Source organism: Podarcis muralis, chromosome 3 (genome assembly GCF_964188315.1).
Source record: "Podarcis muralis chromosome 3, rPodMur119.hap1.1, whole genome shotgun sequence".
Classification (NCBI taxonomy): domain Eukaryota; kingdom Metazoa; phylum Chordata; class Lepidosauria; order Squamata; family Lacertidae; genus Podarcis; species Podarcis muralis.
This window is the reverse complement of record NC_135657.1, coordinates 40,783,568-40,808,564: the sequence shown is the minus strand read 5'-3', so window position 1 is coordinate 40,808,564 and position 24,997 is coordinate 40,783,568. Positions and strand designations below refer to the sequence as shown.

Sequence of the window (24,997 nt, the reverse complement as noted above, 5' to 3'; positions counted from 1 at the left end):
CTTTAAAGTGCAGTCTTGTCATTTGAAAGTTGGGAAGAATTGTAGACAGCTGCTATATTTGATAAAATGAATCAAATAGTACACCAAAATATGAATGGGGGCAGGGGATAAAATTAAAATAGAACTGCAAATAGCATTATACATGCTTAGAACAATCTGGGGATCACAAATAAATGTGGAACTATAGTTTGGAGATTAGAAAAAGATGCTGTAGATAGGCTATAGGAGAAATAGCATGAGTATACTCGAGTGATTCCTACTTAAGTATTTTGTTTATTCAAGAATTAGTTTATTTTCATTCATGTGGTTTAACACTTGATCAGACATACCTCTTTTTTCCAACCTCCTCAAGGGCTTTACTTCCTCAATATTTTGCATACGTAAAATAAAGTAGTCATGGTTCCTAAGTGTATGAACTTGCAGCTAGGAGTAAGGTGTTGCCAAATACAGAAGGTTCCAGTTCAGTCCCCAGTATCTCCAGGTAGGACTGGGAATGTTCCCTGCCTGAAACCCTGGAGAGCTGCTGCCTGTTAATGTAGACAATATCAAGCTAAGTGAACCAATAGTCTGACTCAATATAAGGCAGCTTCCTGTGTTCTTATGTTCTCCATCCTTTAATTGTGAGTTCTATACATGATGAGAGATTTGCCATTTTGAAGCGATCAGGCTCGGGTCTGACATTTACCAATTTTAAGATTGAGTGGCAGTGCCGTCTTAAAGATTATCTGTGCAACAATTTAGGCCTGCACAGTTCCACACAGAGCCTTCTCAGCTGATTCTCATTTACTGACAGAGAAATACTTTCTTCCACATGGGAGAAACTTCAGCTATGTCAATGGTTATGCAGAAGACCACTCATCACAGTGGGTGATATGGATCATGTATAAAGTTATATGGCAGCAATACCCAACCTGGTAATGGCTGGCACGTCCAAACAATTGGGGCAATATTTTTGATGAGTGGCCTCTAAATGTTATGGCTGTTACTTGTTCTTCAGCAGCCTGTCATGGGGATGGAGAACAGTAATTCAAGGAATAACCCTGAACATATTCTGGAAGTGATTTCACTCACTTTATTTTTGGGCTCACCTTTAGGATGGTGTTTTAATAATTCTGAGATGCCAGTTTTCATAATTAGTCAGTGACTTGCTTTAGGCCATAGGATGTATAAATTGTATAAATAAGTCTCTGAAAAAGTACTGTTGCTTCTTTGACTGCTGCTTTAAGACTGCTTTTTTGAGAAATGTTAGACTATTTATATTTATTGAAATATGCCGTATGACGATTCCTGTGATTTTTAATATACTTAAGATCAACAGTTTCTAATTGGTTTTTCTCATGAGATTGGTTATGGTAGTAACCAGTGATATGGAGCCTGTTCACCCTCTTTGAGAGACATAGTTGATGATACAGAGAGAACGAATTGGGTCCAAACTACATTTGAAATTGCTCATGTGCATAAAACTGGTTGCTTTTTGTTGTTCTGCTTGCTCCTTAAACCAATGCTCACAGCAGTCTTGGAAGCATCAATACCTTGCTTCTGAAATAGTTATGAGGACTATTTAAAGCTCCAAGCAAATAACTGCTGAGTTTGACAGTCAGAACTGCACCATGGTAGCTTCAGCTACAACTTGTTACCTTCCATATCATAGCAAAGCCAGTTCAAGCTACACTCATCAATGTAGTTTTACCCACCTTGTGTGATTCTATTTATACAGAAGAATATGTTATCAGTTTAGACATTGATCTAATTCACATGTCACAGTCAGCTACGGTTATAAACCCATGGTTTAATGTGAATGAGCATCATACTATTGCATGCTGCTGAAAACTTCCCACTCCACTCTTCCACTTGTGGTAACCAAGCTTAAGGACTCCAAGGACTCCAACTGATGTGAAGGTGGCTTCAGAAAAAACACATCAAATAGTGATATTTTATATTTAAAAGTATGGTATACATATGCGTTTTGGACAACATCATGTGAACACCAGTGTTAGAAATTACTCAGGCATCAGGCATGTTTTGCAACTAGTGCAGGTCTGGTTGCGACCACATGGCAATCTCTGAATGCCAGGTTGGCAACTGACATCGCCATCTGGCTGGCCCTTCCAGCTTTCTGAAGCAGGTAAGCAGAAGAGCTTATTTATTGCATTTAGACATGGTTTACTCCCTCCTCAGTTAATCCCTACAGCAACCTTGTGAGCTAGGTTTAAGAGGCAGTGATTGGCCCAAGGTGTGAGCTTCATGACTGAGTGGGGATTTGAACCCTGATCCCCAGTTCCTAGTCTAATACTTTAACCACTGCACCACACTGGCTTCCTGGAGTACTATGTTATGGGGCAGCTATATAAATTAAGTAGGTAAATAAATATGGGGAAAGCAGAATGTCATTTAGAAAAGGATTGAAATATTTTTCTTGAAGCTTGAATTTCTTTTATTCTGAATTGTTTTATTTGATGTTTTAATATGGTATAAATGGCTTTGAGATTTTTTCTTTAAAATATGAAGTTGTATAGAAATGAAACTAATAATAATAACAATTGGATATTTTTTTTCATTTTTTTAAAAAGGCACCTACTCATTCCATTGTGGCAACCATAACCTACATTTAAGGTGTCATTTGGTGATTAGCTTATTTATCTGAGTTTCTAACACTGGTGAACACAGATTAAAAACCCCGCACTGGTAACAGTCCTTTTCTCATTTTACAATGTTCCTCCAATTTTCAAATTAGGCTGCATATGTTTTATATATATCTAGAGAGGTAATTGTTGCATGACTTTATGATAACACTGTCATGGGAGAAATAACTCTAAAAATCTTGTCACAATCCTGAAGTATTTAAACTTGTTTTTCTTAAAAAATAAATAAAATAATAACCCAGCATTATTGGGATTCTGGTGAATGTAAAGAAAAACATTTGGTAAGGTAATAATATGTACAATTTTTAACATGCAGAGAATAATAAGCACTAATAAATCAGAGAAGGGAGCTGAGGGAAGGCCCAGGGGGAGGGAGAGGGAGGGGGGATGAAAGGGGAGGAAATAATGTAATAGACTATTTGGAATGACAATTTGTTTTGTTGAAATTGTTTAATAAAAATATTTTTTTAAAAAAGGAAAAAAAGAAAACAATTTAGTAAGCTTTTTCCCCTGAATGAGTTCCAAATCAAATAGCAGCAGAGCAGCAAAAAGTAGCATTAGGTATTAAATAGCAGATAAAACAGAAAATGAGTCTGCAGTATACTTAACTGATAAATACAAATCATTGTTCACTTAAATAAGGGTGTGATACCTTCTTCTTTTTGGTGGCTGGGGTGTGTGTGTGTGTCATATGCTGGTATGAGACCGAAGACAACTGTGGGTAGGGTCAGTGCTGAAAGTGGTGAGGCCACCACTGATTTCAGATGGTTTGCTCTCCCTCTCCACTTAGTGGGCTACTGGAGGAAATGCATTGTCTTGCCAGCAGTCTGAACTGCTCACTTCCAGAGGGATTTTGAAATCATACTATATGTCCCTAGGTCTCCAGAGTACCTACTCCTAAAACTGCAAAAATATTAATGTGGTGCCTAAGCTAACAAAGCTGCTAAGCAACCTGTCTTAAGACTGTTGTTGTTGTGAGACAAGCACCACCACTGAGGCCTATTTTCAGTTACTTGAGTCGAAAGGATAAAGTCTTTTAAATACCAGTATCTTAAACTTTGTTATCTGAAGAAGTGTGCATGCACACGAAAGCTCATACCTAGAACTAACTTAGTTGGTCTTTAAGGTGCTACTGGAAGGAATTTTTTTTGTTTTGTTCAGAAATAAATAGGAAACCACGTCTTAGGGGCTGGCACAGAAGAGTTAAGGATGGGTAGTAGAGTTAGCGGGGCCAGAGGCTGATCCAGGGGAAGGGGGGTAGTGATTTATGGGGTTTTGTGCCTCCTGTAAGGGAGCAGCCAGAGGATTGGGGGGGGGGGTCTGAGCAGTCGTAGATAGAGGAGGAGGTGCACAATGTGAGGCTGGAGCTAGAGCTGAAGGAAGGACAGGATGCACCAGGAGCTGACAGAGAGACTGCCTGAAGGGAGGAGGTGGCAGAATCGTTGCTGTGGACCCCCCCCCCCGCTGTCACCCTCTGCTGTCATCGACGTCCCATTGTCATCCTCTCCAACCAGGAAGGACTTGAAGAGGCAGGCACAGCAACAACTTCCATGTAGGAGGAGTTGCTATTACACAGTCACGCAAGGGTACTTAAGTTTGCTCCTGTTTTTCCAACTGTCTAGCTCGGGGCACAAGCCTGGGGAGGGGTTCCAGCTGCGTGTGTGCATGTTTAGTGCACCTACTGTAAGTTCATGCTTTATCAAGAAAGAATTAAACTGCTGGCAATTTGTCCTCCTTGGGTGGTGTTTGCTCAGGACACCACAGAAGCAATGTCAAAACTGGTATTATTCCCTGCTGATAGTATAAATTAGCCAGAGTAGTGTAGTTGTTAGAGCGATGCACTAGGAAGGCCTTTGTTTAATATCCCCTTAGTCAAGAGGATCACTTGGTGCTTTGTGGCTAGTCGCTGTCACTTTCAGGGTGATTCTGTGGCTGAAATGGAACACATGCATGCCACCCAGAGTTCCATGAAGAAAGAATGAGATGTAAATGTAATAAATAAATAAATAAATAAATAATGTAACTTCAGTGTATTTCACCAACTGTAAATTTCCAAGTAATGCTAAAAAAGGCACGCCCACATATAGCCAGTTACAGTGTTTAAATTAGGGGTACCAGACATCCCCATTTCCCGGGGACAGTCCCCGGATTTGCAAATAAGTCACCGGACAAATTCCATCCCCAGAATGTCCCCGGATTTCATCTAATGCCCCCGGCAAATGCAGCAGCGACAGTCTCAGCAGCCCAGTGCAGTTGGCTCTGGCTGGCTTCAGGAGCTGCTCGGAAGTCCCCATATGATGGTGGTTCAAGGGCTCTAAGATGCAGCTTCCGGGCTGCCTCCACTTTCTCTGACCCCAGCAACTAAGCTGTGAAAGGAGGCTTCATGCTGCCTATTGGAGCAGCCTTCCAAACTCCTACTTGCTTGCAAGCAGGAGCAGGGCGGGGATCTCTCAGTTAGGCAACAGGAAGCCTCCCTTTCCAGCTGAGGGATCCCTGCTCCCTCCTACTTGCACGCAAGTAGAAATGGGATTGGGGCTGCTCCGATGGGAAGGGAGGCATTGCGCTGCCTGAGAGATCCCTGCCCCCTCCTGCTTGCACGCAGGTAGGAGTTGGGATGGGGCTGCTCCAAAAGGCAGTGTGAAGCTTCCCTTCCCAGCTGAGGGATCCCTGCTCCCTCCCACTTGCATGCAAGTAGGAATGGGATTGGGGCTGCTCCGATGGGAAGGAAGGCATCGCGCTGCCCGAGCCTTGCCACTGCCACTGCTCTCGGCCCTCCTTCTCCGCCTTCCATGCATGACACACCGCACATCGCTTCCCCACCAACACCACCTCAACAACTCATGAGCTGCCCAGGCTTGTGGAGAAAGGAGATAGAAGCCTTGCAGGAAGGGGGAACATGCCTGTTGAGGTCAAGGAAGTGGCCGCTCCTCTGCCACCGCCATCACTGCAGCATCAACGTCCCATGTAGTATTTAATTAATTAATTAATTAATTAATTAATTAATTAAAGTGTCCCCGGATTCATTGAAAAAAAATATGGTAACCTTAATTGAAATGAGATGTTACCAGGACTGCGGTCAGCTGTGATCAGGCTGTGTGTGTTCAGTAAGGGCTGAAAAAGGCACATCAGCTTAAGCAAATGTGTTAATGAAAGGGGCAGGTTGTGAGAAATGAATGTAAAGCACACTTGAGAATACTACATAAATGGTAAATAGTATTTGGAGCTATATTGTTAATTACATGCTTTGGGTTGAGTTGGAAATGCACTGCACCTTTATTTGGTTGGGCCCACTAACTCCTGACTTGGAGGGGGAAAGATGCTATTTTCTAAATAGCAGACCCTAGGGCTAGAGAGACCTGGGTTCAAATAACCACTCACCTATGAAGTTTACTGAATGACTTTTGGCCTGACATACTCTAAGCCTAACCAACCTCAGAGAGTTTTAGAATAAAAAGGAGGCCATATATGTTATCTCAAGCTCCTTGAGGATAAAAGGCAGGATAAATATACAATTAATGTACTTGTTTGGAAGATCTGCCCACATCACCTGAGGTTTTCAGTCTGATCTTAAGTTTGAGAGTACATCACATTTAAATTTAGTAGAGCTTACTCCCAAGTAAGTTTGTGATGTGATGAAAGCCTTATATGAAGAGCCAAGTTAATTTAATGAGAACTAGGATTTGTGTGTTTGAGAGGATGTGCTATACCAGAGCAATTCTGGGAGGTAAAATAAAATACTAATAAAATACCGTGGCACTTGTACAGTGGTACCTCGGGTTACATACGCTTCAGGTTACAGACTCCGCTAACCCAGAAATAGTACCTCGGGTTAAGAACTTTGCTTCAGGATGAGAACAGAAATCGCACAGTGGCAGCAGCGGGAGGCCCCATTAGCTAAAGTGGTACCTCAGGTTAAGAACAGTTTCAGGTTAAGAACGGACCTCCAGAACGAATGAAGTTCTTAACCCGACGTACCACTGTATTTTTAATGCTATCCACCTTGGCAATGTAGCAGGATAGAAATGAAATATTAGACTAGTGACTGTTCTGTTGTCCACTAAAGCCTGTTTGACAGGCAGGAGCAGTTGCAACTTGGTGTAGTTGGTGGGGAGAGAATCCCTTTACTCTTGTGTGGCTGATGGGTGTTTCTGTTCTGTTGGTTGCATGGGGCTCTGGGAAAACCCGGTAATGTGAGTTGTTTGACTGCAAGCCAAAATGGTAAGGTTGACCTGGCAGAAAAAAAGGCATTGGGTTGGATCCTTAGTCTTGCAGAGGGGGTGGGCTGGAGGCCCACCTCCTTTTACTCGGTCAGAGTGTCAGAATATCCCATTAAAGGGATCTAAGGGGAAAGATTCTATCCAAATGCCCAGAGGGGGGGCTAATGGGCCATAGAATTCCCCAAATGGTGCTCTGGAGGGATTGCCCAGAATTGATACATGCCATAGAGTGATCCTAAAACAAGGATCGAACCTGAAGGAATAATCACCTAGCAAAAGGGTGGGTTGGATCGGAAACACATCCAGTGCCTATGCCAAAACCTACTGACATCTGGAATCAATGAAATTATGGTCATTTTGATCCCAAGATATTGTCTTGCCATTACTGTACTATTCATTTCCAACACCCCAACCCAGATGACCCTGAGCACACTTCGCCTGGGACTGCAACCGTTTTTTCTTTCTCCACCAATCTTTCTCTTCTGCAGGACTCCCAAGAGCTGTGGTCACATGCACCTCATTTGAAAGAAGTATGACTGTCTTAATTGTGCACTGCGTACAGTTTTCTCTCAGTTGTGTTCATTCCTCAAGTTTTAATGTACTCTATGCAGTCCTTGCAGTTTGCAATCAAATCCAATTGAAATGCTGATTAGAAGGAATAGAGGAGCATGACACGCCTCTCATTGGTAGTTGAGCCCTATTTAAAGTGAGGCCATGATATTTTAGAAATCACCTATTCACTAAGTATAAGCACACAATTATATAGTTCAGTAGCCATCTTTGATTCTGTCCATGAGATTCTTGCCTGATGGATTGGGTTAATCTGGCTTCTGCTGCTGTGTAAAGCATAAACATAATTTCAAGTTTTTAGCAGTTAAGTGTAAGTTAATTTCATGTTTAGATGTACATGTGCACACGGGCCCTTGGACATAATGATTTTTTAAAATCATACCTCTGTTGCTATGTAGACATTTCTATAATATGTGACAGAATTGGTCCTCTAGACTTAAGTGGTCAAGTAAATAAAAGCACAAGATGAGTCTTCTCTACTTCATTGGCTATAGCTTGCAAGGTAGAGAAACAACATGATACTGTAGCCCATATTTTTACCATAATTTTAATTGCTACAAGACTCTTTTCACTGGCAGGCTCACATCTCTTGCAACTTCTAGTTCTTCCCTTCCCTTAATTTGTCTGTCAATACACACTGTTGACACATTCCTGTACATTTTGACCATATTAGCTGTTTAATACAATGCATACTATATCAAATGGATAGAATTTTTCAATCTCATGCACTTAAGCAGCCCCTCTTTAGGTCATCTGAAACAATTTGGCATTATTTGCACAGCTAGATATGTTAAATTAGAAGGATCTTGTGTGTGTCTTTCTTGCATGCAGTAAGTGTGCCTATCTTAAGCTTTACTTGCAACTTCTTTTCATTATGTATAAAACCATTTAACTTGGTTACCTTGAGGAGAATAAAGAACACAGAATAGACTTTACAGAACAAGGCTTTAGATCTTTAGACAAGTCATTTGCACATACCAAATAAATAACTCACTGTAGGCATCTAAGTTTGAGCTTCTGCCAAGTAACTTGGGAGACTTGCCATTTTTTGCTTAGCTTCCGTTAAATTAGTGCTGGTTGGTAGTTAGCACAGATGGGTGTGTACATATGGAAGAATGTAACCTGTTATGTCAGTGTTGGTATGTGAGAACATGCCTTATACTTGACCTGTGTAAGCAAGGCCTATAATTTTTCAGACTTGTCTCAACAGGAAAGCTTTTTATTAAGGGGGTTAAACTAACTCAAGTGAGAGTGGACTGTAGGAGTTTTCTGCTTCGGAAAGCAGAATTACTTTGGTTGGAACTAATTTAAATGTTTTTAAAGGACCAGCCTTATGGTGGTGAAAAATCAACTAGTATGCAAAATATGGGGAAAAATTATTAGTGGGCAACAGCTACACAGTTCTAACTTCTGAATATTGTAGAGGAAGCTACCTGGTGTTGTCATATTCAGTTATCAGTTGTTTTATCCCTTATTTTGGAAACAAAAGCCCTTTAAAGTACAGAGTATTTACCATATACTTGTTCTAGAGTTTAAAATAGATCTAAAGAGTCTGTTTTAATAAAGTTGTTTCATTTCTCATTTCTTTTTATAATACCATGTATTAATTTTATTATGAGTATTCCATGTGCATCTAGTCTTCAATTGAATTATCTCTTGCTTCCCACCCTTGGCTAGTCAAAATTTCTAATATGTTTTAGAACCACCTCTATAGCAACTATCAATTAATTTTAGTGGTGAGACATATCATTTGATAACTTTTGTTTTATCATTCTTTCTTATGCAAATGTAGTAATTCCAGGTTGACATCTCATTGAGTAAGCAGTGTCCTCTGATTCATAAGCAAAATAATTGTAACAGGTGAAGAATTTGTTTGAAGGCTGTACCATTCATTTTGTGGCATCTGCTTACTAAACACAATGCGTTCCCTGGAAATTGTTTGTTAGGTGAGGGTTCACATAGGAAGTGGGCAATTCAGGATGTTTGGATATCTGAATCTGCAGAGTGTATAGCGAGGTTTGGGCATAATTCTTTGCATACAGATAAATGAATTTTCACATTGGAAGTGGGCAGATAGTGGGACCTGCGTGTAATTGAATAAATTATGTGACAATGAACTGTGGTCAATCTGCCTCCTTTGATGTATGTCAGTCTGTAGAATATAATTTTACATTTTCACATATGCATTTTTATTATAGTGAAGTATGTGAAGCAGCACTTACGCCAACTTTGTCTGAAGGCTGAACTCCTTAGCAACTAATATTTTCTGGTTTCTGTCTTTCTTAGCAATCAGTAAATGGCAGCTACTATCAAAATATAGTGTGAGCAAATTCTTGGAAATTAGGTTTGAAGTATAGGTTCAGTTGCCCTATTCTTTGACTTGGAGTGGTCATGCTTAGTATATGTGAAGTTGCAGAATCCTGTGTGTGTGTTTTGTATGTATATGTGTGTGTGGCTTCAATTAGTAAAGGACAAGTACAGGAAGCTGCAGAGCACCATGTAGTGCTCCATGGGCACTAGACCTTTAATATAAAAGGCAGCAACATTTTAGTGTCAATTGCATGTGAGATATAGGGTAGACAAGTGAACTTAGCCATACATGCCTGACATTTATAAAGGGTTCTTTATACACCCCTTTTGGAGAAAACATTCACATACACCAGCAGTCTGTTGCATGGGCACAAGCTGTTCTGGCATGATAATGCTGGCAGACACGTTAAAATCACTTTAGGCAAGATGTAAGGCTGCACAAAGGCCAAAAGAAGTAACTATGTTTTTGTGGCTCCTGTATTTATATTGGCCCTAAATGCACAGCCAAAACAGCACTCTGCTCTATTTCTTGAGGGCTCATTGTAATGAGCTGCGTAGACTGGGGAATGACAAAAGGTATGCTCAGATATGTTTTGCATACCATACTTTCAAAATCAATGTTCTTGAGGTAATATACCTAGCAAGATTTTGAAGAGTATTTAGTACTATTAAGTGACCTTAAAACCACCTTTTCAAGCTTTAGTTAGACTTCAGGGATTTTGGAGATTTCTTAATTTTTATTGGCCACTGGAATGCCACATTTTTTTCTTTTAAAGGTCAGATGTATAGACCTTTTCTGAGAGTAACTGAGATTCCAATGTATTTTTAATCTAAATTATTGATTCTCCAACTATAGTTTTCAATCAGGAATATAAGAAGCTGCCCTATACCAAGTCAACCATTGCTTCATCTATCTCAGTATTGGCTACACAGACTGGCAGCAAGTCTCCAGGCTTTCAGATGGGTCTCTTCTAGCCTACCTGGAGACACTGCGGATTGAAATTGGGACCTTCTGTGCGTTAAAAGCAAACTGCTCTACCACTGAGTTACAGATCTGGTTTTGTTTTGACTTCTTGGTATCTTAATTTTGCACTTAATGCATGGGTTGTTGGGTTTTTTAAATGACCCACAAAGGGAGGTGAATAATCAGACATTCCCAGATTACTGTTTCCTGAACATGCATGTAAATCCTACTGTCTGTTGGCAGTCAATTTAAAATATTTACTCCTATAACTGAGAATTAGTACTATCTGGTACTCATTACTTCAGTAAGCTGCTCCTTTGGGTCTGCTAGTTTAAAAACTGTTTTTTATTTCTACATATGAGATAGGGAAAGGAACCCAATTGTAGAGCAAACTGCTTTGCATAGTTGCTTTTTGAACAGCATTTCGTTTACTTAGGAGGCAATCCTAATTGATGTAGTTACCTGATGGGCAGGGTTTAGGGCAGACTTGGCCCTTCCCTGATCTGAGAAAGTCTTGTTTGGGGGTCTTTCCACTTGCTGGTTTCACCTATAGCAGGCAGACTGGGAGGATCAGCACTGACAAGAGTAACGTTGGTCTCACTCCACTGGCAGAGACTGGCAGGGCTGGAAGGTGTGGCTGAGGAAACCCATCCAGATAGGTGGTGTTTAAATAATAAAATTGTTATGAACATTGTTTATTAACTCAATCCAAACCCTACCTCCAGACCGTTGTAAATGGATTTGGATTACTCTGCCCATTTACTTACTTGAGTTTGCAAACTTCAAAGATATCTAAAGTACTTGAAAGAGTTAAACACTGATTGGTTTTGAAAGTATATTTTTACTAACGGACATGCATGTATGATTTTAGCAATGATTTTCTACTTCAGTGTAAATATATTACATGGGCTGGTTAGAAAAAAAAGTTGATCATGTAGATTTTTAATTGATTATACAATTAAGATCTATAGATTAAATTACATAAATATGCATATGAATACAAATTGTTTTGAAAACCATTACTTCTTCGTATTTTAGATGATGAACTTGTGTGGCACTGTAGGTGCCATCATATGCAGACCTGTCACACAACTCTTAAGCCAAACCATGGTATAGTACAAACCTACAGGTTCCAGGACGAATATTGTGGCTGCAGCACTCCTCTCCTGCTGCAGTGCTTTGTGCAGCTATGCCTGTACTTCTGAACCTAGGCTTGTGGTTTGTCAGTAAGCCAAAAACAGTGGGTGCACTTGAGAAGAGTTAAGATGACTGCTTGCTCCAGCTGTTCAGTGTTGGGCAACAGTGGCTCTTCCTGTCCCCACCCATACTACATATTTCATGGCAGTGTGAAAGAAGTTAGAGAGCGGTTGATACTTAACAGGATAATAGTAGGAGTGATGGCAACCAGGGATTGGGAGATAAATTGGATTTAGGTGATACATGAAGCGATTATATAAAAAAGGGAAGCAATCTTAAGAGATTTGCATGGTGAAGAAGGTGGACTGGATTGTGCATGGGGAAGAGAGAGTAGAAATGAAGCTATTATCTGAAGAGCAGTTACTGTGTTGGCTCTTCAGTAAGGAAGTTGAAGCCATCTGCTGCAATCTTTCTCTTACCCTCTCATCCTCCTTCAGCCTTTCTTAATGAGGAATGGGAAGGTAAAGAGGCAATACTTTTTCTGCAATTCCACTTATCTTGGAGTAAGCTTCATTAGAGTCAATGGACTTACTTCTGAGTAGACCTTGGTTTAGGAGGATGGGGAGCAGGGGAGAGATTGTACATGTAACATAGAATGTCACAAATTTTTCATGCTGACTCTAGGGTTTCAGTGGCACAAGCTCAGGAAAGATATTGAATAGAGAGGAACCACTGAGGATTAGTACAGTGAATGGATGGGTGGGATAATGGGACAACAGATTCAAGAGATTCAGGATAGGCAGAAGTTGAAGTTGGGAAAGATAGTAGTACATAAAGTACTAATGCATGGATAGAAGAGACAGGAGATGGGGGGATATGCTTTCAACAGAAGTCAAATAACTTTTAAATATAAATTGTATTATTTAGCTTATTATTTCGTTTGGGAAGGTGCTGGCTTGAATATACCCTGATCGTAAGCAGTGGTTCCCAATCGCTTCTGGCCTGTCCTAGGAGAGTAGCTAGCAAGAAGGGAGCAGTCCTAGCTTGGGCACCACTGCTTGAATACATGGCATGTTATGGCATGCAAAATATAGTGAAATAAAGGAGAGCGCCATCTTTTAAGAAGTCATCTGCAAACCACAACTTTTGTGAATATTTGTATTAAATTTGAACATCTGTTAAATCAGGAAACTTTAATCAGGCTGACAATGGTAGCGGGAGAACAGAATGCAAAGAAGAAATGGGCCTTGAGTTTGGAACCTTTGTTCCACAGGTTTAGTATAATGGATTTTTCCACAGTGTTCCCAACAGAAGGTCTCTGTATGGTACAAAGTTGATGTGAACACAATTACTGGGAAGTATCTACCTCCATGACATCATGGTGGAGGCAGGCTTCAAGGAGCAGGCCTGATTTGTATTCTGAAAGAATAAATGACACATTTCTTTATCAGCTCCTACTCTTTTTGAAATTAGTGACCAGAGCATTGCATAGTGTTCAAACTGTTTTTTTCCTAGTTAGCTCCAGCCATTTTAGACCCCATTGATGAATGTCAAATTCAGTGTTTTTTACTCCTGGATTATTCCATATCAAGTGATCCAACTTTTTGCCCCATATCATCCACTTTTCTGAATATTTTGTACACTTGTTGAATGATCAAAACTAAGTTTAAATCTAAAATTTTAATTTTTCATGTCATCCCATTTTGCATGGTAGAATTAACGCTTTGAAAGAATTCTTGTTAGTACTTTATCTCATGAACTTTTAGTTTTGATGTATCTCAATCCTGAGCTGAGCTTTTAAAGGCTTTTGTGCAGGGCCAAAATTGTCAATTTTTTGAAATTACAAACACTCATAAAACCCTCATAACTCAAAAACAGGAAAAAGTTTTAGATTTAAACTTAGTTTTGATTGTTCAACAAGTGTACAAAATATTAATAAAATTGGATGACATGAGGTAAAAAAGTTGGATCACTTGATATGGAATGATCTCCTTGTATTGATAATTTTCCATGTAATAACATGTTAAGTTATTCGGTCATTTTGGTACTTATTAATAGTTTGAAGAAAGCCCTTTTAAGTTCTTCCTTCTATTGGGATTAGGCCACCTTAATTTGCTATCTGTAGATAGGCTCTTGTGACATTAGATCCATGTGTGTACCAACTTGTTAAAGGGAACAAGATTTGGTATAGATCTTTAGGGGAGACTTCAATGGTTGTCTATATTTATTAGGACTGCGTTGAATTTTTGCCCACAAAAATGTTCTGATTGCAAGGGGACGGGAGTTAGTCCTGCTTGTTTGATGTTCATAGCAGCTGCAATTCACAGTTTGACTTAAATTGACGGCCAGTCAGGCATGACATTGGCTGTGTGGCAACATGATGCTGATAGTTAGGTTTGTAAAAGTGAAATCAGAATGAGGGCAGTGCTTCATTTTCCAGCCTCAAAGAGGAGACCTAGTTTCTTAGCTTTCCTTGTTGATGGACTTTTGTAAAAGTCCAGATGATATAGTTGAAGAACCTAAAGAGGTGCTGGTATTTATACCTGTGTCTAGTAAGAATGGATTCTCAGATATGTAATTGGAAAAAAGTGTGTTAACTTTTTAAATGCCAAATTGCATGGGCAGTGATCTTCCTGGAGAGTGCAGCTGGGGACATAGGAGTTAACCTTCTATTCCAAGGTATAATCTTCATGAAGATCACCCCATCCTAGCTGAAATTAATTAACGGCAGGTCAGGATTTCTAGAAACAGAAATTCAATGGGATTTAGTCTTTCCTGGTATGAAAATACAATTATGGGAAAAGTTTCACCAATTGACATTGTCTGTTAGGCATACTAATATTTTGTAGTTCCTGGTTTATCTATCCCATTTGTTGAAGAGGGCACAAATATGACACAAGGCATATATTGTGTCCTCTTGTGGGTACCTGTCTATGGTATGAATTCACTTTTTATTTGCTTGGTAGTTGATTCCGTTCATTTGTTCTGTCTTTATCACAGACTGCACATGATTCTGCTGCTTGGCAGTTAAATGCCTGTCAAAAAAGCAGGATATCAAATCCAAATTATTCCTCCTCCTCCTCCTCCTCCTCCTCCTCCTCCTCCTCCTCCTCCTCCTCCTCCTTCTTCTTCTTCTTCTTCTTCTTCTTCTTCTTCTTCTTCTTCTTCTTCTTCTTCTTCCAGCATTCACAGTATTGACGTCTACCACAATGTGTACTCTGATCTGGGGCTACCTCAGAGTAGCTGGAGATTACAAGTGGTTCAGAATGTGGTTTCCAGGGTATTGACAATAGTAGGGCATTTGGAATATAAAATAACAGTTTTTGCAATCATTTAGTGGTTCAGTGCTGACTCAGTTTAGTGTTGCTTTTGCACTTTAAAACTCTAAAACTCTCTGGGTCCAGGACATTTCAAGGGCTGCCTTCTCCCATAAGAATCTAACTAAACCTTTAGAGTTTTCTCCGGGCTATCTGAGGCAAGGTTGTTACACAGGAAAGAGCCTTTTAAACATCAATATCAAGTTTATTCACAACTCTTCCTTTGAAGGTCAACTTTTCTCCATTCTTGTTTTTAGGATTTAGGCAAATGTGGTGCTCCTCCAGCAGGTTTTAGGGTTTGTTTATTTCTAACAATCTGTACATTCCTTTGGTCCTAAATTGTTGGTGGCTCTGCTTGTTTTATTAGCAATTTGCTTGCTGAAACAAATTGTATTCATTTACATTGTTGTTCTTGCCCATTTTGTTTGCAATCTCATGCAGGGCAAAAAAGTTGAATGTTATTCATTGTCCCCCTTTGCACACATGCAGAAATTGAAATGCTTCCTTCACCCTATTTTTTAAATTGAGTAAAGTACTTAGGAAATTAATACTCTGACTTAATAGTTATGTCAGCTAAATGGAAAAACATACTCTTTCGGTCATTATTGTGTTCTGTATCCTTCCACCTGTACCTGGGGACCCACTTCTGCTCAGCCCTTTTGCCTCCACCCCTTTTTGTCCACTTTACTGAACAGGAAATCTGGGTGCTGTCTTATGAGTAAAGAAAATATCTGGTCCAGCTGCACACGAGGCAAACTTTCCCCTGCTGATCAGTAGCTGGGCTAATCAGAACCAATAAAAAGTAGATTGCATATTCTTTCCCATTCATCCAAAAAGTAGATGTTGCTGCCAAGCCGCTCACGAAGTAACAAGCTTGTACCTCAACTTCTCAGCTCCTAAAGTTCTTTACTTTCCGTATAAATGGAGTGACAAGGACGTTGCTTTTGGCTATTGCTCGAAGTGGAGGGTAGTTCCTAGCAAATTCTGATATTTTACAATAGAAGGACAATGAGTCTGTTTATACTTGAAACACTGAAAACAGTTCTGAATCAGGAAGAAAACTGAAGCTGCTGTTGGATCAGGAGTTCTGTTCCCACCACAGTTGTGAGAAGATGCTGATCCAGAGTTCTACCTTTGATTGAAAATCTTTATTGCATGAGAGTCCTTACAATTGTAAAAAAAAGTTATTTAAAATTGGATTGCCCCTTGCTCTTGTCGTCTGAATGTGTAGGTATTTATTGTTCATTTATTTTCAGTGACTGTCAAATTTCATCCAAGATAGCTGCAACTCAGTTTCAAAAACTTCTAATTATTTGCCAGGAATTTATTTTATTAATCTATTATTTTTCACCCTTTTCCCTTACACATCACCCCTCCCTCCCTCCCTTTGTTTGTCTTGAAATAGCCCTTAAACTCATGCTGTATAATTTCCAAACCAATTTATCAACTGCGTAAAATTAAATCTTTCAGTGCTTTTCTAGTATTCAGAGATATTCTGCTTCTTAGATTGCACCAAAGAGCCCTATGGTGTTGCATCCTGTTCCCAACTGTGGCCAGCTATATGAGTTGAATAATTTGTCTTTCATGGTTTCATTTAAAGATGCATCTCTCACTATAAGATCTAAAGGGGGAAAGGTGTAAGATGTAGCATCCCCCTTCTGTTCACCCAAGGTAGAGGTTTTTCTTCATGTATCCTTCCACTTGTTCTTAGCTCCTCTGCACTGCTCAAATTGCAGGGAAATCCTTCTTGACTGATAACTAATTGATCTAAAATGCAGCTCCTTAAGCCACATTCTCCTCTGCTCTCCTGAGTCATCCAGATTTGCTTCCCACAGAAGCCAGATTTCCCCCCAGGCCAAAATAACTTGTCTACTTTCTGGGCCAGTACAATGGTACTTCAGGTTGAGAACTTAATTCGTTCTGGAGGTCTGTTCTTCAACTGAAACTGTTCTTAACCTAAGTTACCTAAGTTACCACTTTAGCTAATGGGGCCTCCCGCGCCACCAGCTGTCTGAAGCCAGGAAGGAGTTTGATTTTTAAACTTGCTGACAACTCTGGGTAATGTTGAAAGATCTTTGATGTTTGGGCATAAACACATTGTTCCTTCTTCAGAACTTCTTTCTGTTGCATTAGAACTCATCACATCCAGCTAAGGCTCAAATTGAGGAATCCATATTTAATAACTATTCTGCATCCTCAGCCAAATTCTCACATCATTGTTTAGAGAATTTCACTGTTATATAAGTACTAACTAGCCTGCCTTTGGTAAATTCTAATTCTGATTATCTCTGCTCTTATTTGTATTGCATTAAGGATAATGAAATGCCATGCTTAATACTACTTTTCATTCATATATGAGCAAAACATACTTTAATGGATTGATGTAAAGCCAATAGTAAATAATAAGCTTCAATAGTAAATATTTCAAGTATTGCTTTCTAATGGCTGCTTTAGGAACTTCCTGCTTCACTCAGTCCAGTCCTCATGTGCCCCCAAAGTCTGCTTTTGAGGGTGCTCCAAAACTCTCAGGAACATTTTAAGAGGGAACATGGAGTTGCAAGGGGAAGGGGAGGAAGAAGCCCCATTGTGCAAGAGGATGTGCATGTACTATGTTTGATTTTACCCTTAGTACAAGTGTTGTCACAAGTAGATCTTTGGGATCAGAGCATTGACAAAGTGAGCAATTGGACTACTTTGAGCATGGAACTACATATTGTACAAATGGGGGCCAGGAGGATGAGATAAACATTTAGGTATGTCTGGTTGGTAGCTTTCTTCTGCAGACCCTCACCACTACTACCACCAACTACTCTTCCTCTCAGATTAGACTCCGACTCTCAACTTGCATAGGAGATGAGAAGCTGTGCTTGGCAGAGAGATTTGCCTCAGTGGCTGGGTACCTACTTTGCATATATCCCAGGTTTTATCCCTGGATCCTGCAGTTAAAAGCACCAAGTATCTGGTATTTTGTCTGACGCTTGGAGGGTAATGCTAAAAAGATGGGACAAAGGTCAGATTCACCAAAAGGCAGCTTTATATGTTTTAAGGAAATTGTGTACAGTTTTATGATGAAAGTAAGGTGATGCAATTGGGTTTTATTACAAGTTCTGCATAGTGAGCCCTTTCTCTGTGGTGTGAGCCTAGCTTTGCAGGTTGTCTTTTATGCTTGTATTCATTCATTTACCTGGTGGATGGGGACTCTAAACCACAATTCAGTTAAGTAAAATTTTCTCTTTTCTCTCTCACATAAGTAAAGATTAAGATGTGTTTTTAGTCTATCCCTATCCTTGTACATTAGGCAGGTGATGCATGCACAAAACTCTTCTGGTGACTGGAGGGAAGAAGGGAGTATTTTTTGGTGATTTAATGATCACAAGTCAATAAGCAGATTGTACAGCTGCCTTTTCCTCTATTCAATGTGTGAAATATTAAAACGGAAAAAACTGTTAATGCAAGTTCTGAAGAAAAATGCAGTTCACCATTCCTGTGTAGCAGGAAGGGACCGTGGATGGAGTAGGCATTTATGACATGCTTGCAGTGTAATGCACACTGTAAACTGTACGTCAAGCTCTTGAGTGATTTACAAGAACCCCACAGTATTGTCTAGAGGTGTTGGGTGCCTTTGCAGGTTGGGGGTTGGAGAGAGAGAGTAGCTTGCAACAATTATGCATTGTTACTCAGTGCTTTTATTCACACATTTCCGTTAGGATATACCACAAACCAGCAGTAGTATTCACTCTTATACCTTTATTGCAGGTTGAAACTCTGACTGAGTGTAGCTCTCAACCTACCATTGTCAAAGGTGCTTCTCAGCTAAAGGACTGCACACGGCAGATAGTTAACTTTATTGTCAAAGATAGCACTTGCAATTGCTTTTACAACTCTGGATACCTACATTCACCAATCTACTGTCTACTCAGCTATTCCCAGATTGGCACTCTTTTAGTGGAAAACATGGAAGAGAAATCGAGGAGGTGTAGGTTTGGCTTTACGCAGCCAACCCTTCCTATGAGTCCTTGCAGGTGTACTCCTGCCCTTGAATGTGGCCCACATGGGGCTTGATTGCCCAGATTAGGATCCCTGCCTGGTTGAGGCAGGTACAAATAGTGCAGGGCAACGTGGTTGAGTAGGAAGAGGATGATGGACCAAACACTTCTGAGGCTTCCCACGGTTGGATCTGGTGTTGTATGTGGGTGAAGGTCTGGTGGGGGGAATTGTTCTTTTGGGGGTTATTCCTTTTGGGTTATTTCTCGGGTTACTGTTTGAGGGTTGTTGGTTTTTTTCTGTTTGAGGAGGTTTTCCTATTTTGTTCAAATAAAAATATCCTTTGCCTCATATATTGACTACCAAAGGTCCTGTAAAGAACCTGTAGTTAATTGGCAAAACAGCTCCATGGAGCAGTTACAGCAACAGGAGCCTACTCCCCCTCAACTGGTTTATGTACCTGATAGGCTATGCACATGCAGCCGGAGATGACGCCTACATGGAAACTTTCTGTGCTCATCCCTTTTCAGTCCCCTCTTGGTCCTGGGCGGCAGTGATGCAGGAGAAGATGGGGAAGCACCTGGTCCTTCACTTGCTTGATCTGCCTCTTCCTCCTCTTCTTCTGACCCATCCTTTGCTCCACCCTCCAGCTCTGAAGTTATAAAGATAATCTTTCATACCAAAGCTTGGAGTGATTTTTTTTTTATGTGAGGCTTCATTACCTTAATAAAGAATACTCTTCTTCATTCAACTTTGTTTATATCATCTTTGCCTCCCGCGTCCCCTAAATTAATGGTCTTCAGCTGGATCACACTAGTAGCTCTACTTTCTTTTTGCACTGTTTCATGTATGATAAGGTGTGTGCATAAAGGATTGAGGAGTACACAGGGAATTTAAATTCCAAAGAACAGTCTCTAACTGATCTTATGGTGGTTATACTTGAACAGAATAATACAGTGCAAATGTAGAATTACAATTTACTAGGCAATTCCATTGTGTCACCTGTGGCTTCAGTCAACATGGGTTTTTATCTTGCTGTATATGTTAATCAGCTTACCAGTACCAGGATGTTTTACCATGAATAGAGCCTTGTTAATTGATCACTGTTACTATTTTGGTTTCAGGTATACCTTTCCTTCATCTCCATGTGTACAAATGTTTGACAACTCAGGATTACACTTCATGCATCTGATGAAGTGTACAGTGATCCTTGAAAACCTATGCCCTAATAAATTTGCTAGTCTTTAAGGTGCCCCAAAACTTGATTAATTTTGTTAAAAACTGCTCCTTAAATGTTCTATATTTTTAATTGTACATTAAGAAATACACCATGTGTGTAATACTAGATTGATACATGCAAGATTTACTCACCACTTTCATTTTGCTGGTTTGTGTTAGATCATAATTATACACTTGTCCCAGTGTCCATCTCCCCCCAAAGTATTGTTTCACATTCCCTATCTTCTGGGTGTTCAAAACTTGTTTGTATATCTGCAGAGACAATTAGTGGAGGAGAGTGATGCTTGGTGTGAGCCTACCAAGGTGGTGGTAGTATTGCTGTAATTCCCTAGATGAGAATATATACACTATTGTAATGTTTGTGAATCAATCCAGAATAAGTGGCAGGCTACTTACATTTACTAGTGTGCATTAGAATTGGTACTTAGGTAAGTGATCCATAAGTTTTGACAGGGGTGAAACTAGACTCATTGTCACCCAGGAGGCTCCACCCAGGGCCAAAAACCCAGCGCATCCTCCCCACTCAATCTACAACTGAGTTTTGAGTGTGCTGCTTGAGTTTTTTTATTCTCTCACCATTTCTTCACTCCTGTTTTCCAGTTGTCATTATTAAAGTTTTTTATTTGTGTAGCTTCCTTTTTTCCAAGGTAACTTTAAAAATATTTAAGTTGTTCTTCTACTTGAAGTTAAAACTTCCTGAAGTTTGTGTTGCTCAACTAAGTATAAGTATAATTGATACTACATTGTGGGTGAAGTTTTAACAATTCCCAGTTTAGACACATTTCTAAGGCAGGAATTGTGGTTTGTTTCTCTTGCACACTAGTGAAGCAAAGCTGGCACAACTGATGCATGACATACAAACAGTGTATCTCATAAAAACAAGCTGATAGCACATACTTGAATGGCTGTAAGGCCTGCGAATTCAGAATTTGAAATATACTTCCAGATAAGTAATGTTAATATTTTTGGTTGGGTTGTGCACATCTTTTTTTTCTTTTAAACACTATCATGTTTAGTTTCTCTTGCGTCTGTGTGTTGTTGGATCCACGCTCTGCCTTGATGGTTACTACTGAATTATTTTAGTAATAAATTTCACATAAATGAATTGCTTTCTTGCAATTGTTTGTAATAACCCCCTGTATCTATTATGTGAAATATTTATGAATATCCTATAATTGGATATCTCTAACTTAAAACAAAGTAAATCATGATTGTGTTCCCCTCCTCATCTTCTGTCAACCTGTGCAACCCAGTGACTGCCTCCTTGTGCCTGCTCTCAGAACAGCTTTTGAATTTGTCATGATAGATGATTGAAACGCAGTACCTTCCACATAGGTGGAGAATTGACAGAGACCTTTCTCAGAACCTTTTGTAAGTGATGAAGAAATTGACAGTTCTGCTGTTTCCCATGTAATGGTGAATATGAGAGCACCACAGTCAATATTCTACCTACTCCCAGTTTACATATTCTTGTCTTGCAAAATGGTATGAAGTCTTAACTTTGAAGAGAGAATGGGGGAGCTGCTTTAGTTTCTTATATACCTAATCTTCAGTTCTGACAGTTGGATTAAATATGGCGCTAATAGCAGGTTTATGCTATTATTCAGTGATAAAGTGTCAGTTTGTGACATGTATTCTTCCCATCTCATCTTTTGTAGTTATATTGGGTTTGTAATGTTTGTCTCTTATCTTACATTGATCTCTCTCTGCTGCTGGTATTTTTGGCTGATATGAGTAAAGTGGGCAAGATTAAGGTTTCTTCCTCTCCTGGATAAATTAAAATCCCACCCCCACTTGTAGTGTACCAATGCAGCATTGACTAAGAATTGACCAGGCTGCTACATTCTCATTCTGGTTGCTCCTTTTCTACTTCCCCCTATACCTGTATTTATACCCTATTGTATGGAAATCAGAAAACTGAATCATGTTTCCTGGAATGCAGGTGATACCATTCAGTTTTGCTACACAACTGGCTTTGTGCACTTTTCCTGGAAGTATAGACAGTGGTTTTCTGAGTCATTGATATTGATATTGCTAATGTGCAGTACCCCTGGAAATCTGCCACACACATCTTACATCACCAGGTGGGATTGTGCTGCTTAGAAACTTTAGTTTGTTAAAGATCATCATGAAAATTAATAAAATTAGTTTAACCTGACATAATTATGAGTGTTCAACATGTGGCAGGGTGGGGTTAGGGCTCAAAAATATATCAAATTCCTAGGTAAATATAAGATGTTGACTTCTAGGAATCTCTTACGCTCTTCTTGCAGTGGTCTCCAAACTTTTTTCAAAGAGGGCCAGATTTGACGAAGTGAAGGGCCATGGGGGCTGACCAAAGGGCTGACCAAAGTTGTTGACTTTTTTTTAGGGTTGGAGTTGTTGAGGTTTTTTAGGATTTTACCCCAGGAAATAAACTGCCACAGGGGCTGGATTAAACTGACCGGCGGGCTGGATTAGGCCCCCGAAACGGACTGTGGAGATGCCTGGCTTAGAGGCTCTGCCTTATTCTCTTTGTAGCTTGTTTGGGAGGGGCTAGGATAGAAATTCTCATTCTTTCATTCTCTTATTCTCACTTCTTTCCTCTGAAGTAAGCATACATGCTTCCCAGTTGTCTTTCTTTGTCCTCAACAACCACTACATGAAGTTTAGATTAAGCTGAGAGTGACTGCCCAACTTCATCTAGTGAGCTTCATAGATAAGCAGGGATTTGAACATAGGAGTGTATGGTCTAAATTCATCATTTAGTATTATAGGATAAGAGAGCCCTTCTAATGGATCAGTAACTGGTTAAAGAGCAGAATCCTGAGAGGAATAAATGAACAGTTTTCACAATGGGAAGGATACAAGATGTTGGGTCTGCCAAGTCAGTATTGGCACATGTGCCTTTTACCTTGTTCATAGATGACCTGGAGTTAGGAGTGAGAAGTGAGGTAGTCACGTTTTCTGATGACAGCAAGTCATCAAAAATGTAACTATAAAAGTGTAAAGTGATATGCATTGGGGCAGAAAATCCTAAATCTGCATATATGTTAATGTGATCTGAACTTGTAGGGTTTGACCACGAAAGCCATCTTGAGATTGTTTTTGATAGCTCAGTGAAAATGTTGATCCAGTGTGTGGAGCTGCAAGAAAGGCAAAGTCCTTGTTCCTGGATCATTAAGAAAGGATTGAAAATAAAACTGCCAATATTACAATGCTATTATATAAACCTATATAAAATAATCTGCCAGTTTGTCATGTATGTTTTTGTGTAAAACCTCGATCCTGTCCCTAAAAATCCAGAGCATTTTTTAAAAAAGTCCAGATACGATTTGAAGATTATGTAAAAGTTCAGTGTAGTTCTTTTTTATCTCAAACCAGTTCATCCATGTGGGATGTTATACATATTGTGTGTCCAAGATAATCTCTCTTTAAAATCTAATTAACTATCCTTTTGATATCCTGAAAATCCTTTTGGGTATTTTGCATTCCTGTAGGGATGCCTGTCTGGCTGAATGCTTCAGCTGGGTAATCATTTTTCTTGTTTATCCCTAATCCTTTTAATATTTCCTTCCTGCTCATGTGTATAACTGTACAGTACTTCCATTGTTTGGCATCTATTTCAATGACAACTGTAAGGGACTGCCAAGTGGAAGAAAGGTGTTTTGTGTTTTAGTGTGGATTTAACAAGGGATATAAAATAAAAAGAACAACTGTTTTCAGCACAGTGACCACAAAGAATACCAGGCATAATTTGAGTTGAACTCTTTGCATGTCCGACAGTGCAATCCTATACATGTTTACTTAAGTGTAAGTGCTACTATGTTCAATGAGACTTGCTTCCAAGGAAGCATGCCTAGGATTGTATTCTGAGTAAGACAAATTACATAATAAAAGAGTTATGTCAACAAATCTTGCTTTGTTTTGAAATAACTGTTTTTCAACTCTCCCATGGATGTTCTCATGCCTTATTTGTTTAGTTTTCAGGCATTAGAGGAGGAAAACATTCAAAAGAATAATTTCACTTAGATAAGATTATATAGAAGCATAATCAGAAACACTGAAAAACAACATTGCTTTAGCTGAATTAGACTTCTGTGCAAAACATCAGTTTTGAAAGAATAAAACTTGATTTTGTGTTTGGTTATAGAGAATAAAAGGTAATATATGTTATAAAATAGTGGTAATTTTTAAATACTGTATTTTATGTATGTTAGCATTTCAGAATTGGTCCAAAAGCTTTATTGATACGGGGACAATATCTTTAGTAGGCCAAACAAACGGTCACAAAATAGTATGCCACATACAAGCTTTCAAGTTTCACATAATTTTTCATTAGGCTAGATAGTAAAAAATACAGAAAGGAAAGTTTCAAGCCATCCATGTCTTTGTCTGACAAGTGTTTTAAGATGGAGTGTGGGAAAAGATAGCAGGCATTCAAAAAGGGCCTTTTAGGTGCTTTGCATAATTCAGGTTGTACCTGGGCCTTGGAGAAACACATGATGACTGATCCCCCCCTCTCTGCAAATACAACAATCAACTGCAAATACAGTTTTATTTCCATCCTTTAAGTGAAATATCCGTTCCTCGGACTAGGTGGAGTAACTATGCACCATGTCTGTTACATTGCTATTG

The 24,997-nt window shown here is 39.5% G+C and overlaps 1 protein-coding gene across 5 annotated transcripts in view; it reads left to right on the top strand.

The window, feature by feature from the left end:
• CRIM1 (cysteine rich transmembrane BMP regulator 1) overlaps positions 1 to 24,997 on the top strand; it is a 121,383-nt gene that overhangs the window by 40,824 nt on the left and 55,562 nt on the right. The window lies entirely within an intron of this gene.